Here is a 6,132-nt window from a genome sequence, read left to right as displayed (position 1 = left end):
TTATTTTAAGGGCACATGTTTGGCCATAAGTGCACAACGGGCACTTTGCTTCTCACATCTTCACAGACGCAGCAGTTCTCATTTTTGCAAATCATACAAGGAAAAATATTAGCCTAACACACGAGGGAAATCATTGTGGTGTCGGATGTGAAAAAAGAGTCATACATCTAGCTTGCATTTACCCAAATTATTATAAGCCTGTTTAACCGAAGCTTATTTGGGTGGGTTTCTCCCATCCCCATACAATTTCACTTATCTGTCTTTTACGGCCCTGACGAGAACGTCTGTCTCCTCGGCTGTGAACCGCTCCTGGCGTGTGCCTGGCAAATCCGCCATTATAGCAATCCGCCATGGAACAAGCGCGCCTGCTCTTAACGGGAATGTGAGTAGACGCTCTGATTGGTTTATTGCACGTTACGCCCAAACCACACCTATGAGTAGGCTAATGTAGCTACTTCAGACCAACCCATTTTAAATTTGCGTCGAGATCCGCCCACAAAGTTACTTGCGTTTCGCGTTTGATACTTGAGTTTCAGATCGTTAAAATAGGGCCCAAGGTGGAACAGGTTTCAACGCATTTATGTGACACCACACTCCCTGTTTACACCTGGTATTAACAAGCTTTTTCGGTCGGTCGGATCACAAATGGACGACACTAAATACAGGTGTAAACATACAGGTCTAAAATGTTTTGAGGTTGTCTGTTCGACCACTTCCAGAGGTAGTTGAAAATGATTTAGATCAGATTACTTTCCTAGTGTAAACGCTCATGTGAATCAAGTTCAAGTTATTTTTATTTATATAGCACATTTACAACAGCCACTAGGCTGACCAAAGTGCTTTACAGAACAGTCGTGGCCCTGCCACCGCAAATGCATGCTCCCCTCTACGCTTGAGTCTAACGCGAAGGACTACCAGCAGAGCCTGGTCGTGGGATCTTCGGCTTCTGGACGGAGTGTAAGGATGAACAAGTTCAGAGAGATAGGCAGGAGCTATAGAGATTTAAAAACAAAGAGTAGAATTTTAAAATCTATTCTCTGTCGAACTGGCAGCCAGTGTAGAGATTTGAGAATCGGAGAGATGTGGTCATATTTGCGACACTTATAAATAAGTCTGGCTGCAGCATTTTGGACTAACTTGATATACCGCAATATGAGAAATGGAAGCTTTAGCGTTAAGTTCTACCAGGAAGACTCAATTGCTACGTCACTTATTACCTTCTCATCTATCCAATCATGTCTAATACTTGCGGTATAAAAGACCAGTACTTACACATGTTTGAGTTCGCAGATGCTGACGCTTTCATTCACCTCCATCCTTCCCACCATCACCAGGATGGTCCCTTCCCCTCCATCCTCCCCACCACCACCAGGATGGTTCCTTCCCCTCCATCCTCCCCACCACTACCAGGATGGTTCCTTCCCCTCCATCCTCCCCACCACCACCAGGATGGTTCCTTCCCCTCCATCCTCCCCACCACTACCAGGATGGTCCCTTCCTATACCTCACAGGGGGTCGGCTGCGCCCCTGCCTTCGTCTTCAGGCAGGAAAAGCAGAGTCCGGACCCTCGGATTGCGAGCTATGGACGGGGCCTACGCCAAAGAACTTTATGGCTTGCTGGGCTATCAATAAATGTATTTATTGTTACAGTATTTATTCTCCCGAGTCTTTCTGGTAGAACTTGATATACCGCAATATAAGGAATTGCAGTAATCCAGCTGACACGTAATAAATGCATGAACAGCCATTTCCAGAGTTATCGGAGTGAGAAAGCCTTTGATTTTAGACAGTAGACGAAGTTGGTAGAAACTGGAACTGATTACGGATGAAATGTGTTTGTCAAATTTTAAAGGCTGGTCAACAAGAGAACACCAAAGTTCCACACTCCTTGGGGATTTAAAAGCATATAGATACATATCTATCTGATAGACAGGATGTATTCTCTCGTTATTTCATCTGACTCCATAAATGAAAAGGTTTTTTAATTATATCTGTGCATCATTAAATATTTGACTAATTCCTTTTACGTAACTCTAATGAAATAATATCAAAGTCAGTTAGAATAATCAAATGTAACAATTTATTATGTCAGGTAAATTTATCATTCCAATTTCATAATCAGTTAAAGGGGTCATATAATGCCATTTTTGTACAAGCTAATATGATTCTTTAGGGTCTAAATTAAAAGTTTGTAATATACTTTAATTAAAAATTCTCATTAGTATTGTAAGAAAACACTTATTTTACCTGGTCAAAAACAGCTCTGTTTTCAGCACGCCGTTTCAGTGCATATGACTTTAAATGATAATGAGCTTTGCTCACCCCGCCTCTCTGTTCTGTGCTACACCGTTTGTAACACAATAACACAATAACCATAACGCATTGTTCATTATAAACGTGGGATTATTAATTATATTGAGAACGTCGTACATAGAAAACATGCCGTAATGTACCCTGAGTGTAAACCTTAGACGCATTCATCGTGAAGCGTGCAGCTAGCGATTTGCAAAGATATAAATATTAATATAAAGTTTAATAAAACGTTACACTCACTTCAGTTGTTCAAGAGGTTCAGCAGGAACACGAAAATCTGGTACCGATCCTTTATTCATGAGCAGCTTCTTAGCAAAACCGGCTCATACTGACCCTCGTTTATAAAGCAGTCTGGTGAGAAATGATTCGCGCAAACATGAGAGCATTGACGTTGCACGGTGTCTTCAACGGTTCGGATTTAGGAACATTAAAATGACTGCTGTGTTCGTTATTGCACCCAAGAACAGAACACCACAATCGCTTAGACGCCATTCTGCTCATAGACAGTGCTCCAGCATATCAACAATGACCGCGCCGGTCCGCGCAGACTATGATTGACAGCTGGCTCATGAGCGAGGGCGGGTCTGTGTTGAAACCCTGCTGTCAATCAACAATCGTGGGAGGGGCGTCCGAGCATGTGACGTCACACGGTCGAACGGCTTGATTTGAGGCAGGGGAAAACATATAAGGAGATTAAAACAAAACCACTGGATGAATTTTTATCATTATATGATGGTTGTGTACAGGCACTGCCAACACACATTTCAGTACAATCAACTTGTAAAAGTGCATGTACCATTATGACCCCTTTAAAGATAATCAATACAAAACACAAAATGCTCTGGAATAAAGAGAAGATGAACCCGACATTAGGAAATAGCCTACGTGAAGCTGAGGGACTCAGCATTCACGGGCTGATCTGAGATACAGAAAACTGCATTTCATTATATAGCCAGAGCTCATTTCATATGTAAACATGAGTTCAGAGTGGAAATTTACTGTGATCACCCTCCCAGACTTACTGGGGGCAGAAGTTGATTTACATGGGACCATTTGCTAACAGTGGGAATTAGCATTGAGTTCACACCTTCTGAGAGCAGGAGGACCCTCCTTTGTGTGTGTGTTATCTCTAAACGCTTAAAAACCTTATGTTTTACTTATTTGGAAATGAGACATTTGTACCAGTCGCACTGAGACATTTCAAATTATACTTAACATGTATAATACTCGATGATAATCATTCACATTAAACCATTTAGATTATTGTGTGAGTTGGGGGGGGGGGGGGGGGGGGTTCAAGTGTTAACATTAAGCAAGGTCCTTTGTCCACTCGAGGAGTGGTAGTTCCTTAACCAGTTTTTCCAGTCTTACAGTGGTTTACAATGATTTCCTGGTAGCCTACTTATAACCAAAATGGTTTAAAAAACATAAACAATGTTTATGTAGGTTGTTTATGTTTATGAAGGTTTTCTGTGATGGGTACAATACCATGTCTGTTATAAGTGAAGGCTATAAAACTCTTGTTAGAGTAACTTATATGCAAAATATCATGCAAATATCTTGCAGCATCAGTTTCTGTTTGCAGATCTTTGCTCCACCCTCAAAAGGTATTATTACACTCCCATCACTTCTGCAGGGCAGGGTGGATTCATTTAATGCGCTCATATAGCTGATTATTTTTTACTTAGTTACAAAACAGGTCAGGAGAGTCTTTGATCTCACACAAGACACTGTGGAAGCTGATAAATGCAAGAAACTGCTGGATAAAACAAGCTTTTTCACATTACCAGAGAAACACGGAGAGAGAAACTAAATTAGCTGGATTTTCCAGAAACCTCACTCAACTCACTGCAAGAGACTTGAGGATCAGTCTTTCTATATCGCTACAGAGATCTTTCTGCTTGACTTTCTGTGTAAGTGACCAATATTTATTCTGCTGATTTTGAGAGAAAATCTGCTGATTTTTTTAAAACATGCACATAAATGTGATCACTGCTGAAAACTGTCAAATTATCCCGAATATTGAGTAAATAAACATGCAAAGGGTATCAGATATGTAGAATTTGATTAATAACAGTGATGTTTCACCAATGAGGAAATAAGATGATTCAACCGAAGTTTGGCTGTTTTTATGGCTTGTTATGGTCCTTCTTGGTTTTGCATTTTGCAGGTTTTCTGTAATTGTATGTTTTATATTAAAAATATCTTTCTTTGCATTACAAGTGCACTATAGTTGAAGTAAAACCAGTACTGTTCTTTACATTTTTTTTTTCAGCAGGATTGTCAGAAACATGAAGAATCTGTATAATTTGTCTGATCTGAGAGACTCCAGGTTCGGTCGGCCTCCTCCCAGACACGGTCTGAACTTGCTGTGGTGGTTTGCTCATGAATGTGTTCATATTGACTCCAATGGTCGTATGGTTGCACTCTGCAACCCTGCAAATGGCGCTTTTGGTTTCCACCGATTCTATAATGCTGATAGACTTCTTCATTACTCTGACCTACCGTACTATGAGGTGGGCAACCTGCACACCACTGACTCACTGCCTGAATATGTGACTGAGGATGACACAGGACTTTTAGATGATGACAGCAACACAGATCGCATCATTGTTTTATTTAAATATCAACGATTTGAAGGGATTTATGTGACAAAGCATTTAGATCAGACCAACTTTGACCAGAATCACACCTACTGCATTAGCTCTGATCTCATGAAGGACATTAAAGAGTTAAGCCGGGAAGAATTCCTCAAGAAAACTTTGAACGAGTCTTATCAGATATATTATCAAATGCAGTGCAGACGGTCACAGTTTCCATCTGCAGCTCGCTCAGCGGAGAGAAACCTCCATCAGAGTCAAAGGTCACATTCATCCACTACACCTGTCTGTGCAAAACTCTGCAAAATACTGATCTGTATGTTCTTCACTTTTGCTGTTTTCGTCTTGCTTTTAAACTTGAAAATATAGTTTTTATTTACAGCTGCATGTTGTTGTTTTTTTGCTTTTAATTTTGAAACAGTGTATTGAAGCTTGTCATTTTTAGGCAATTGTCTTTTTTGGATAAAAGTGATATGCTAAATGAATAAATGTAGCCTGCATATAATCCATGATAAATATATTTAAATATAAATGTATGTTTTTTCAATCTGTAAATTTAAGATATGATGTTGAGGACTTCATATTTATCACTGTATTCTTTTAATGATTTATTGCAATGATGTAGACAAATATTTAAGATCATGTGAGACACGAGGTAAAATCTTATTCAATGGTGATAAATGTTATATAATAACATTAATATCTTCCTTTCATTAGTTCAGTGACATCCGCAAATTTGTTGTCAAGTCACATAAATAATGCAGTCTGTGCCAAATATCTATATTTGAAGACCTTTTAATTGTTTTGCAAATTAAAATGTGTTCATATTTAAAGATGCAACAGCACATTGGATATCAATTCAATAGATGTGTCAAAATAATGATATTGTTGTATGTTTTTAATTGTTAGATACGTTTGTGAAACTCGAGACCTCTGATGTTGAGCTAAAATTCTTTAAAATTAAAGGTTCTTTATAACAGACTCAATGATATTATTTGTTTTAGAAACCTTTTAGAAACCCTAGTCTTCTCTACTCACTTTAAAATTCGTTTTCTTTTTAATTTTCTTTTGTTGCCTGCAGTATTTAGCTTGCGTGAGATGGCCTCTTCTTGTAAGACCCTGTTAACTCCTTGCATTAAAACATAGCCTACTCCACATGGTTTCCGGGGCAACATTATAGTAGATATTGGAAATATATAAACTTGTTTTTTTACAGTCT

This window comes from Rhinichthys klamathensis, unplaced genomic scaffold (genome assembly GCF_029890125.1).
Source record: "Rhinichthys klamathensis goyatoka isolate OS25496 unplaced genomic scaffold, OSU_Roscu_1.1 h1tg000044l_1, whole genome shotgun sequence".
Classification (NCBI taxonomy): domain Eukaryota; kingdom Metazoa; phylum Chordata; class Actinopteri; order Cypriniformes; family Leuciscidae; genus Rhinichthys; species Rhinichthys klamathensis.
Note: the sequence above shows the minus strand (reverse complement) of the source record.